Consider the following 13,625-nt stretch of genomic DNA (forward strand, 5'->3'; position numbering starts at 1 on the left):
TGACCTCCCCACCGGGCAGGCTCGAAGAGACTGCAGTCCCGGCCTCGGAGACCTTCTTTTATAAGCACTGAGACCAGGGGGTGGGGCTTGGGGAGCAGGAAGGGGTGGGACTCGGATGGGGTCAAGGCATGCGAAAACGATGAGACAGCAGGACTTCCTGGTCACGTGGGGGGCTGGTTTTGCGCCCCCCACGTGACTAGAAGCAGATACACCACTGCTTTTGAGAAAATGGCTTCATTGTGACATTATTACCCACTGAGGTCTCTCTCCTCTCCTCTCCTCTCCTCTCCCCAAACCCCCCCCCTCCAAGCTCCATCCCCCCAAATTTCCGGGAATTTTCCAGCCCAGACTTGGCAACCCTACATGTTCATGAGCCAGTGATCACACGTAGGCAACAGGCAGAACCATTGCACTGGTGGTCTCTCCTCTAAGTGCATTAATGTCAAGGGTTAGTATAGTGCAGCGTTGCATGAAGACCCGCCATTCCTCCCAGCGATGGGACCCGCCATTCCTCCCTCTTGGGGAGGGTTTTAAAAATGGGTTTTCGCTGGACGCCTCTTGTTGAATTAACCGCTGTTTTTAAGGGAATTTTAAAGGGATTCAATGATCCCATTTTATAATTGTTGGAGCCTATATGATGTGTAAACTATTTATCGGTATCTAGTCTGTGCTCCTTTTGTTTGCTTGTAATTATGATGGAATTTTATGTTGTACACCGCCCAGAGCCCCCTGGGGATAGGGCGGCATAGAAAACTAAATAATAAATAAAATAAAATAAAGATCTGGAAGTGTAGCGTCGCATGAAGATGACTCAGCTATGCAGCTTGCTGGTGACTTTGATCCATCTCTCTCAGCCTAATTTGCCTCACGGGAACGTTGTGAGGATAAAATATGAGAGGGGAGATGTAGACGCATCCTGAGCTTCTTGGAACAAGAGCAGGATAACAAAACACCACGGAAAAGTCACCCTGTTCTTCATCTGTTGTAGACATTTCATTTCTTTAGATCAAATGTCCCCAACCTTTTTGAGCCCATGGGCATCTTTGGTATTCTGACACAGGGCAGTAGGCACAATCACAAAATGGCTGCCGCAGGAGGCACAGCCAACCATGAAATGTCAGGAAGGGCACATTGTCACTCCCACCTAGCTCCTCCCACTTTCTAAAAACACTTGACGGGCACCATGACACCCAAGGACACTATGTTGAAGACCCCTGATTCAGATAATTTATACTTTTTTCTCCAACAGAAGGCAAAATGTCTCTAAAAACACATGGTGGGTGCCAGATAAGGTGTTGGCAGTCATCATGCTGTCCATGGGCCCCCGGTCTTGGGTTTCCTGATAAGTATTGTCTTAAAACCTAACTTTTCCCGAAACCTAACGCTTCTCCTCTTAATACAGCCGTTGTGGGGGATTTGTGCTTTGTGCTCAGGAAAAAGAAGTCTCAGAAATTAAAATGTTCGAAGGCAGTCACAAGAAAATCCTAGAGCACCATCTATTGGTAGAATATTTTACATTGCAACTGACAGTACCTTTCTACCCTGGGGTTATTTGTTTATGTGTTGATTTCATTTATACCCCACTTTTCTCACCAGAGGGGACTCAGACAGGCTCCCAAAATTCTCCCCTCCCCTTCCATTAGGAGATAATTTAGTCTGGATTCAAAATAGTGCCTTCTTAATATTTAAAAAAACAAAACAGGAGACCCTCTCATGGAAATCAGATTTGAATATGGAATCTTGCAGTGATTTCATGACTACCACCAAAAGGAATAACCCTGAGTCTCCCTCACTAATTTTCCCTCCAAGGGCATGTCTAGTAGATTAAGATATATGGTTTGACATCATGGTGTTGCTAGTTTCCTATCTCTCTCTTTCTCTCTTTGCCATTGAGTTACACCTGACCTATGGCAACTCTGTAGGGTTTTCAAGGCAAGGAACACTCAAAGACAGGGTCAAGGACCTAGTGTTCCTTGGAGATCTCCCATCCAAATGCTAGAAGAAGAAGAAGAAGAAGAAGAAGAAGAAGAAGAAGAAGAAGAAGAAGAAGAAGAAGAAGAAGAAGAAGAAGAAGGAGGAGGAGGAGGAGGAGGAGGAGGAGGAGGAGGAGGAGGAGGAGGAGTTTGGATTTATATCCCCCCTTTCTCTCCTGCAGGAGACTCAAAGGGGGTTACAATCTCCTTGCCCTTCCCCCCTCACAACAAACACCCTGTGAGGTAGGTGGGGCTGAGAGAGCTCCGAGAAGCTGTGACTAGCCTAAGGTCACCCAGCTGGCGTGTGTGGGAGTGTACAGGCTAATCTGAATTCCCCAGATAAGCCTCCACAGCTCAGGTGGCAGAGCGAGGAATCAAACCCGGTTCCTCCAGATTAGATACACGAGCTATTAACCTCCTACGCCACTGCTGCTCCTCCAGATGCTGGCTATTATCTGTTCCATTTAATGGGGGACGGGTCATGGAACAGTGATGTAGCATCTCTTTGCATGCAGAAAGCTCTTGCCACAATCTGTAGCATCGTAGAATCATAACGTTGGAAGAGACCGCAAGGGCCATCAAGTCCAACCCCCTGCAATGCAGGAACACATAATCAAAGCATCTCCAATTATAAGTATCAAATAGCAGGTGATGTGAAAATAAATGGTCATGGGACCTTAGAGAACCACATCCAATCAGAGGAGACAATGCTGGCCTTGACAGACCAGTAGTCTGACTTGGTTTAAGGCAGTTTCATCCAGGAAGAGGGACTGTGGCTCAGTGGTTGAGCATCTGAAACTCCCAGGTAGAAGAAGAGGAAGAAGAGTTTTGATGTATATCCCCCCTCTTTCTTTCCTGCAGGAGACTCAAAGGGGCTTACAATCTCCTTGCCCTTCCCCCCTCACAACAAACACCCTGTGAGGTGGGTGGGGCTGAGAGAGCTCCGAGAAGCTGTGACTAGCCCAAGGTCACCCAGCTGGCATGTGTGGGAGTGTACAGGCTAATCTGAATTCCCCAGATAAGCCTCCACAACTCAAGCGGCAGAGCTGGGAATCAAACCACTACGCCACTGCTGCTCCCATCCACTGGTATCTCCAGTGAAGAAGACCAGGTCGTAGGTGACCCTGGAGAGTTCTTGCCCGTCACTGCTCCTACTACTGACCTTGATGGACCAGTAGAGAGGGGCCAAGGCTCAGTGGTAGAGCCTCTGCTTGGCATGCAGAAGGTCCCAGGTTCAATACCCAGCCTCTCCAGATGAAAGGATCAGGTAGCAGGTAAGGGGAAAGACCTCAGCCCAAGGCTCTGAGAAGAAAAGGCTGAACTGGCTGGATCAATGGTCCGAGTCAGTAGAAGGTGCCTTGATGTGTGCAGCCCAAGCAACTTTAGTAGGAATTGCAGCTATTTACAGGAGTTGCAGCTATTGGAAGAGCACTTTTCATCCTCAACAGCCTGTCTGGTAATGTCCAAGATCCTCACTGACACCTCATTATGTGGGCGGCTGACTTCTTGCAGTGGTCAAAATAATGATCTGATGTGCTTCATGCACAAGACGTTTGGTCTGCCGAGGAGAAAACAGTGCAGGCAATTTGCAGAATACAAGAGGCTGCAACATCTCTGGCAGCAAGTAATAATAATCTCTCCTCTCCTCTGAAAGTCTGCTTTGCCAGGATTTTTTTTTCCAATCCAGAGAGCAAACCTTGGCACAAAGCGTGGTTTCAGAAAATGCGCAGGGGCACTCACCCGTATACTTTTTTCTCTTCAAAAAATTATTATTATTAAAAGTAGTAGTAGTAGTAGTAGTAATAGTAACAGGGTTAGTATTAATATTTTACAGTATTTTGTATTTTATTTAGCATTTCTTCCTAATCCGGAACCCCAAGGAGGTTGTCACATCATTTCCTGCTGTTCCATTTAATCATTTCCTGTTATTCCATTTAATCCTCACTACAACCACCACGTGTCGGTAGGTTAGCCTGAGAGATTGTGAAGGGCCCAAGGTCACCCAGTGACCTTTCCATAACCGTCACCCAGTGACCTTTCCATAACCGAGGAAAGAATCCAAACCCAGGTTTTAGTGCTATACTTAACCACTAGGCCACACCCACCTTCTCCTTACTGTCTCAGGAGGCCTTTTTTTTACTAAAAATTACCACAACCACGACTATTCCAGTGAGAGTGGCAAGAATAACATGTTTGTCACCTGAGGGTCAGAAAAAAAGCTAGAAGTGAGTTTCTGCACAGAATAGTGCCCAGAGATGGTGAGCCCCATCAACGTCCCCTGGTCCTGTATAGCAACTACGGTTCTTCTGAATACTGTTCAGCATCCAGGGAGACCTCTCCCCATCCTCACCCCATCTTTGGGTGCGCAGCTGATAAGCGGCTAGTTCAGGCAAGCTCCCTTCATCAATAGTTGCCTCAAGGTTCTCACCAAATTTTCCTGCCTGTTGCATTCCCCCCCCCCAAATTCAGAGACATTTACAAGTTTTTTCTTATTTTTCTTTTTAATTTTAGCTCAATCTTGTCAGATCTCAGAACATAAGTAGGGTCAGCCCTGGATAGCAGGAGACTAGCAAGGAAATCCAGGGTTGCAATGCAGAGGCAGGCAACAGAAACCACCTCTGAATCTCTGGTCGAATCCCCACTACCGTCTTAGCCAGGTTTCAGAACACAAACTAACCAGGTTTGAGGGACGACCTCCCTGGTCGAATCCCCACTACCGTCTTAGCCAGGTTTCAGAACACAAACTAACCAGGTTTGAGGTCGTTTGTGTTCTGAAACCTGGCTAAGATGGTAGTGGGGATTCGACCGAGGAGGTCGTCCCTCAAACCTGGTTAGTTTTTGTTCTGAAACCTGGCTAAGACGGTAGTGGGGATTCGACCTCTCTTGCCTTGAAAACCCTGTGGGGGGTCTCCATAAGTGGTCTATGACTTGACCTGACTTTTGACCTCCATATATTTTCTTAGGAATTAGTTAAATATCACCTAGGACAGAAATTATTACTGTTGTTGTTGTTGTTGTTGTTGTTGTTGTTGTTGTTGTTGTTGTTGTTGTTGTTGTTGTTGTTGTTGTTGTTGTTGTTGTTGAGTTTATATACCGCCCTCTGGGCGGTGTACAACATAATTACAACAAAATATAACAAATAGAGCACCTAAACAGAATACAGAATATAAATATATATAATATAGGCTCCATTTACCCAAATTACTAAAAACCCATTAAGATACGGCGCTCCAAAATACAGTAATTATCAGTGTCCAACTGTAATGTATTGTATGGTTTTAAGAGTCTGCAGCTGTTGCACTGTAATTGGTAATTAGTAAGTGTGTTATATTGAGCACAGCTGCAGAGTGATTTTAAGCTATGTGTGAGTAGCAGCTATGGAATAAAGTACTATGTTTTGTTCCTCCGACTCCTGTTTCTTGAGACATGACAATTGGCGACGAGGATAAACTTATGACGAGTCTAGCAAGTTTTGTGAAGCAAGGACTGTGAGTAAATTATGGCCTTTCAAGGGCAGCTGGAACAGTTTAATTTGGAGTTTCCTTTGAAGTGGCAGAGTTATGAGGCCCGATTGGAATTTTATCTTCTGGCAAATGGCATAACAGACCCAGAAAGGAAAAGAGCCGTGTTTTTGAGCCTCTGTGGTGAAGGGGTGTTTGACCTCGCCTCAGCATTGATAGCGCCAAGAGACTTATCAGCAACACCGCTTGTAGAAATACTGACTGCATTAAGGAACCATTTCATTCCCCAACCGTCAGAAATAGCTAGACGGAGTGTTTTTTATAAACGTGATCAGGAGGGGACTGAAAGCATTGCAGATTATGTTGCAGTCTTACGGCGGTTGGCACAACAATGTAATTTCTCCAATTTGGAAGAAATGTTAAGGGATCGTCTGGTCTGTGGCCTGAGAGAGGCACCATTGCAAAAGTTGCTGCTGGCAAAGACAGACTTGACTTTTCAAACGGCATACCAAGAAGCCTTGAATTTTGAACTTGCTGCAGCCTCTACTCGGGAGGTGCGACAAGCCAGGAGCCCACAGAGATTGCAAACAGCTGGCAGTGGGACTGTAGACCCGGGTAATGGTGAAATTCAGAGACTGCAGCATGGTGCAATGAAGATGGGAAGACCACCACAACAGAGGGGGAGGATGTTAACAGAGAAATGTATGAGTTGTGGTGGGCCCCATGAGAGAGAAAGGTGTAAATTTAAAGAGGCACAATGTTTCTGTTGTAAACGTTGGGGGCATATTGGGAGAGTGTGCAGAGAAAAAAGGCATCAGGGACCAAGAAGACATGTTCCCGGCTCATCTGCTACACACTCTGTGGATGCACCTTGCTGTCCCCATGTAGCTGGCTTGACTGGCCAACCCCCACATGAGCAGTGTGATGGTGTTTACGCAGCTGATGTAATTAACCACGTGCAACCCGAGATTCAGCGTAAGTTGTCGGTGACTGTGAAGATCCAGGATGTCCCTTGTGTGATGGAAGTGGATTCTGGGTCAGCATTCTCCATCGTTTCATGGGACACTTATAAAACATTTTGCCCACAGGGTGATTTGGACATTCAATCTTGTGACTTACCACTTACGGATTATCAAGGACATAGGGTACCTGTGGTTGGCATGTGTAATGTCCATGTAAAATATCATATGTTTGATGGATGTTTGAAATTGTTAATAGTGGAAGGAAGGCGGACGAGCCTCTTGGGGTTGGACTGGTTTGGGAGGTTGGGAATTGCAATTACTGGAATTCATGAGGTTAGCAAGTTAACATGGGAGGTGCTAGTGGAAGAATTTAAGAGTGTATTTGCTGAGGGACTGGGGCAGTATAAGGGTCCATCTATATCATTGTATCTTGATCCTTCAGTACCCCCAATACGTCTAAAATCACGCCGTATTCCATTTGCTTTGCGCTCTAAAGTGGATGCAGAACTAGATCGGTTATTGGAACAGGGAATATTGGAGCCAGTGGTAAATGCAAAGTGGGAAACTCCAATTGTGACCCCCCTGAAGGCCAATGGGGATGTGCGCATTTGTGCTGATTATAAGTGCACAATTAACAAGGCATTGCAGAAACATCCGTACCCAGTGCCAGTTGTCAGTCAGTTGTTAGCAACATTGGCAGGGGGAAAGGTTTTTGCAAAATTAGATCTAGCGCAGGCATACCAACAGCTGGAAGTGGATGATGCCACTGCAGAAGCCCAGACTATAGTGACTCACAGGGGGGCATTCAGAGTAAAGCGGCTGCAATTTGGAGTGAGTGTAGCTCCTGGGATATTCCAGAGTTTGATGGAAGAAATATTAAGAAACTTGCCGGGAGTCATACCGTATTTTGATGATGTCTTGATAGTGGGTGCAACTGAGGAGGAACTGATGACACGGGTACGGAAAGTACTGCAGTGCTTCTCAGATGTAGGGTTGCGTGTCAAGCGTGAAAAATGTGTGTTTGGAGTAGCGCAAGTAGAGTTTTTGGGATACATGGTAGATGCAAGGGGAATCCACCCGACATCAGCAAAGGTGAGGGCCATCCAGGATGCCCCAGCACCACAGTCAAAGCAAGAGCTACAGGCATTTTTGGGATTGCTAAATTTTTACCATTCATTCTTAAAGCATAAGGCCACAGTGGCAGAGCCACTGCACCGTTTATTAGATAAGCGGGCAGTGTGGCAGTGGACAAGTCAGCATGAGAAGGCATTCCGAGATGTCAAAAGATTGTTGTCATCAGAAAGTGTATTGGTTCATTTTGATGAGAGGAAGCCATTGATTTTGACGTGCGATGCCTCCCCGTGTGGAGTTGGAGCAGTGTTGAGCCATCAATTGGAGGATATGCGGGAAGCTCCAATTGCGTATTATTCTAGGACGTTGTCTGCAACGGAGCGTAATTATGCGCAAATAGATAAGGAGGCATTAGCAATAGTGGCTGGGGTTAAGAAGTTTCATGATTACGTGTATGGGCGACCATTTGTGATTGTTACAGACCATAAGCCGCTGTTGGGATTATTTTCCTCAGAGCGCCAGACACCACAGATATTGTCCCCTAGAATGCTGCGGTGGGCAATGTTTCTGAATGCATATGATTATGTCTTGCAGTTAACCAGTCGGGAAAGAAAATTGGGCATGTAGATGCTGCTTTTGAGTCGCCAGGTTAAAGTACAAAGGGAGGAGGGAAGATCACTCCCCACCTTTGGAGGTTTTGATGTTGGAATCATTATCAGAGCCTGGTGCAAGCCGCAGAAATAGCAGAGAGGTCAGCTAAGGACCCAGTGCCGTCTTCTAGGTCTTGAATTGGGCATGGCTGTTGGCCATTGGGTAAGTTAGAGGAAAAATTCTAGGACCATTTGGAATGAGGCAGCACGAGATATCTGTCCACAAGGTGCGCCACTGTGGGGAAATATAGTAGGGATCCCAGCAGCTTTAAGGATTAGGGTGCTGGAGGCCTTGCATGTAGGGCAATCTGGAATAGTGGAGAATGAAGGCATTTCGGGTCTGTGAGTTATGTGTGGTGGCCAAAGATGGATAGCCAAATAGAAGAATGGGTGGCCAGGTGCAGGGAGTGTCAGATAACGCGCCGACCTGCTCCCACCTCTTGCGTCCTCACTATCAATGGGAGTCCACAAAAAAGACCGCGGGTCAAGCGGGTACATATTGATTTTGCAGGGCCTTTCCAGGGCCAGGTGTTTCTCATTGTAGTGGATTCATATTCCAAATGGCTAGAAGTAGTGCCAGTAATGTCAATGACATCACAAACAGTAATTAGGGCACTGGGCGTAAGCTATTTGCAACCCATGGCCTCCCCGGATAATGTGGTATCGGATAATGGGACAGCCGCTTTGGTATCTAAGGAGTTTAGAGTATTCCTGGCTAATGGTGTTATTCGCCAGGTTACCTCGGCCCCTTTTCATCCGGCTACTTAATGGGCAGGCAGAAAGGATGGTGCGTACAACAAAATGATGCATTGGCGCGAATAGTAGAGGGGGATTGGCACCGCCGGGTTGGCTTAATTTTTTTGTTAACATTGCATTACAACACCGTGCACAGCCACCGGGAGGAGTCCTTAGTTGCTAATGAATCGGAAACTCACGACGTTGCTAAATCGAATGCATCCTGATTCAGTTGATGATCGTCCGCGAAAAGAAGAAGAGACCAAGTGTTGAAAGCAATTTCGACATTTGATAGGGATGACACGGTGTATGTCCTAAAATTATGGAGCAGGGTCCGTGTTGGGTCCCAGCAGTTGTGAGGCAGCCAACAGGCCCTTTGTCTTATAGGGTGGAAACTGGAAGAAGGGCAGGTGATCCGCAGACATGTTGACCAAGTAAGGAAGAGAGTGCCAGGTCCAATAATAGTAGATCAGGAACCCCAGGTCCTTGAGGAATCTAGGGCGTTAAGGGGGCAGATGGAGCTGCAGGATGAGGAAGCAGTAAATAGTCCAATTGTCCCCGAGGAACCTGGGCGCATTAAGGGCGTAGACGGAGATGCAGGATAAGGAAACAGCAAAGGGTCCAATTGTTTTGGCAGAACCAGGAACAAACATTGTGACTCAGGAGCCAGAGCGGGTTCTTGAGGACGACCGCAGCCAAAGAGAATCCCACCCAGATTATTACAAGGGAGTTAGGGGGAAGGGGTGTAATGTATTGTATGGTTTTAAGAGTCTGCAGCTGTTGCACTGTAATTGGTAATTAGTAAGTGTGTTATATTGAGCACAGCTGCAGAGTGATTTTAAGCTATGTGTGAGTAGCAGCTATGGAATAAAGTACTATGTTTTGTTCCTCCGACTCCTGTTTCTTGAGACATGACACCAACTTTAAAACTTTAAACTTTAAAAACCCTCCCAAGGGGGGGGGGGGAACGGTGGGTCCCTTTAACATCAGTGGGTCTGAAGGAGGAGAACATGCAGACTGAAGGAGGAGAACGAAAGGAGGAAATCTATCTAGCAGCTGGTTTTGATAATGACAGTCAGCTCAAATCCTTGCGGGTGTGTAAAGTTGATGTATGGTGACCTAGCAGAGGTGGTTTGCCATTGCCTTCCTCTGCATAGTAACCCTGGTGATCTCCCATCAAATGCTAACTGGGGCTAACCCTGCTTAGCTTCTGAGATCATTTGAGGCCCTGATATATAAGGCTAATAGGGGTGCTTACCTCAGTTCCCGAACAGGACAACAAATTTCTTCCAAACGGTAAGCCAACCAGCTAGAAAACACCTACCACTCTGATGGTTTCACCTATTTTGTTCTCCTTCTCTGTACCAGCCTTAGAATGGCACCAGGGCCCTCTGAAGGCAGGAATTCCATTACACAAAGAAGTCAAACAATTAGCAAAGAATGTGGGATTACTCCCCCCGACGACTGCCGTTTGTGAAGCGCCTAGGCTATGTGCTGCTCTGTGTTATCGATTTAAAAAAATGTTCCATTGGTCAATGGGCTCCCGGAGGTCACATTGATTTTCTGTCCTTCAATTCAGACCTCAGCATCCCTGCCATTGTGTTATAAACACTTTGTGATATGGCAGCTCAAGAAAGCAAGAAAACATATCTATAAAAAGAACTGGGGCTGAAGGGAAAGAAGCTACAGCTGGTACAGAAAGGATCGTTGTAACGATATTAGCGTGTATGTTATTTGCTGTCCAGTTGCTTCTGACATGGCGACTGTAAGACTAAATTACGTTCAAATCACCTTATCATTAACAGACTTGCTCAGGTCTTGCGAACTGAAGGCCGTGGCTTCCTTTGAGTCAATCCATCTCTTGTCAGTCTTTTTAATTTTTCTGCTGCCTTCAACTTTTCCTAGCGTTATTGTCTTTTCCAGTGAGTCTTGTTTTTTCATAATGTGACCAAAGTACAATGGTCACAGTTTAGACATTTTAGTTTCTAGGGAGAATTCAGGTTTGATTTGATCTAGATTCTAGAACATATCTATTTGCCTTTTTGGCATCCATGGTACCCATAAAACTCTCTTCCAATACCAAATTTCAAATGAACCCATTTTCTTCTTAGCACCTTTCTTCAATATTCAACTTTCACTATTGTATTAATTGTGTTGATCTTGGACAACATTGATTTAGATCACATTAGACAACCTAGTATGAGAACTGTATAATGGGATTCAGGGGCACAGTTCTAGAAGCTGGTTTTGATATTGAAAATTTGGGCGGCATGCAAGGGAGGAGAGGGAGGGAAGGGTATATCTCATACAGACATACACTTTATGCATTTGATGATGTAAGCTCTAATTCATGAAAGCTTATGGTGGAGTGAATTTTGTTTGTAAGATGTAAGTAGGAGGGAGGTTGTCAATGGATAGTCTGATCTCATCAGATCTTAAGAACATAAGAACAAGCCAGCTGGATCAGAACAGAGTCCATCTAGTCCAGCACTCTGCTACTCGCAGTGGCCCACCAGGTGCCTTTGGGAGCTCACGTGCAGGATGTGAAAGCAATGGCCTTCTGCTGCTGCTGCTGCTCCCGAGCACCTGGTCTGCTAAGGCATTTGCAATCTGAGATCAAGGAGGATCAAGATTGGTAGCCATAGATCGACTTCATAAATCTATCCAAGCCCCTTTTAAAGCTATCCAGGTGAGTGGCCATCACCACCTCCTGTGGCAGCATATTCCAAACACCAATCACACGTTGCGTGAAGAAGTGTTTCCTTTTATTAGTCCTAATTCTTCCCCCCAGCATTTTCAATGGATGCCCCCTGGTTCTAGTATTGTGAGAAAGAGAGAAAAATTTCTCTCTGTCAACATTTTCTACCCCATGCATAATTTTATAGACTTCTTCAATCATATCCCCCCTCAGACGTCTCCTCTCCAAACTAAAGAGTCCCAAACGCTGCAGCCTCTCCTCATAAGGAAGGTGCTCCAGTCCCTCAATCATCCTCATTGCCCTTCTCTGCACTTTTTCTATCTCTTCGATATCCTTTTTGAGATGTGGCGATCAGAACTGAACACAGTACTCCAAGTGCGGTCGCACCACGGCTTTATATCTTAGAAGTTCATCAGACTCAGTACTTGAATGGGAGACTAACAAGAAAGACTCTGCAGAGAAAGGCAATGGCACTCAACCTCTGTTTCTCACTTGCCATGAAAGCCACTTTCTGGGGTCACCATAAGTCGGTTATGACTTGGCAGAACTTACATGTGCATTTAAGATGCCCGTGAACTTGAGCACATGACTCTTCCTTACACTGAATCAAACCATTGGTCTATCAAGATTACCTAGGTAGATTGGAAGCCAGGGGTGTAATGAGGCAAACTGGAGCCCTGAGCAAAACCTGAGTTGGATGCCCTTCCCCCCCATGGGCGGCCACCCCACCACGGCCAAAAATTTGTTTTTGCACCAGGTCATTGGTGCCTGCAGGGGTGCATTTTTAGACACATTGCCACCAAAATTTCAGCGTATCATCAGGAGACTGTCCTTATGCTACCCCCCAAGTTTGGTGCAGTTTGGTTCAATGGGGACAAAGTTATGGACCCTCAAAAGGGTAGCCCCCATTCTCCTTAGCTCCCATTGGAAACAATGGGGAATGAGGGCACCCAAAGTTATGGACTCCCTAAACCAAACTGCACCAAACCTGGGGGGTAGCATAAGGACAGTCTCCTGATGATACACTGAAAGTTTGGTGCTGCTAGCCTAAAAACTGCACCCCCTGCAGGCCAAAAACCGAAAACCACTAAAAATACCCCAAAACAAACCCTGCATTTTTGGTGCCCCCCACAAGGTGATGCCCTGGGCAGCTGCCCACCTTGCCCAATGGGCATTATGCCCCTGCTGGAAGCAATGTTCCAGGGACACAAAGCAGAGATCTTTCGCATCACCTACCAGTCAGTTCCTTGAAATGGAGATGCCAGGGATTGAACCAGGACTCTTCAGCATGAAAAGCACATGGTCTACCCCAGTGGTTCTCAACCTTCCTAATGCCACGACCCTTTAATACAGTTCCTCATGTTGTGGTGACCCCCAACCATAAAATTATTTGTGTCTTGGTTCCTAAGACCATCGGAAATATGTGTTTTCCAATGGTCTTAGGCGACCCCTGTGAAAGGGTCGTTCGACCCCCAAAGGGGTCGCGACCCACAGGTTGAGAACCGCTGTTCTACCGCTAACCCATGTCCTTCATGTGTTTAACATTATAATAAGTACAAAAGAGAATCTCTTACCTTTATGGGGCAATCAGAGCCAGTCAGATCAGAGGTGGTCAAGACTAAAAGTCTGCTCCCAGCCGCAAAACAAATCCTGTACTTTGGCTGAGTCTCGTCACACTTTTGGGAATGAGGGATTTGCTGTGGTGTACAAGGACGCAAGCAATAATAAAAACAAAAGATGCTCCCTACATCTCTGTTGATGGAGGAAAGGGCTCTGTGGTGCACTTGGGAAGGTCCAACACTGTGTTTGCGGGTGTTCCATGTGCACTATTGATTTTTGAAACAAACAACATCACTGTGTTCCAGGGATCAATAGGTTCTGGTGACATTGATTAAATCTGCCTTAGTGCTTGCTGTGTTTGTGCCTTTAATCTGGCTAGTGTTTTAGACCACCCTAGTCCACTCCAGTGGGTAAGAACAGACCCAAAAAGGACTTTTTTTATCATTGCACCTCCACACTGGGAAATAAACTGCTTATTAAACTGTTCTTCTGTTTAAGACTATTCCGCCTTCTGA

The 13,625-nt window shown here is 46.0% G+C and overlaps 1 protein-coding gene across 5 annotated transcripts in view; it reads right to left on the reverse strand.

Annotated features, from left to right (window-relative positions):
• The window catches only part of LOC125431459 (transmembrane 4 L6 family member 1-like), a 30,141-nt gene extending 16,805 nt beyond the window's left edge, over positions 1 to 13,336 (reverse strand). For 4 of the 5 annotated variants that reach the window (XR_007244304.1, XM_048494271.1, XM_048494270.1 and 1 more), the window contains exon 1: positions 10,111 to 10,308. The gene's annotated coding sequence lies outside the window, so the exon portion shown is untranslated. Of the gene's footprint in view, positions 1 to 10,110; positions 10,309 to 13,124 lie in introns of those variants that run through there. The other variant, XM_048494267.1, reaches the window with a different exon arrangement.
• Positions 13,337 to 13,625: the final 289 nt, after the last annotated feature.

This window comes from Sphaerodactylus townsendi, linkage group LG04, assembly GCF_021028975.2.
Source record: "Sphaerodactylus townsendi isolate TG3544 linkage group LG04, MPM_Stown_v2.3, whole genome shotgun sequence".
Taxonomy (NCBI): Eukaryota; Metazoa; Chordata; class Lepidosauria; order Squamata; family Sphaerodactylidae; genus Sphaerodactylus; species Sphaerodactylus townsendi.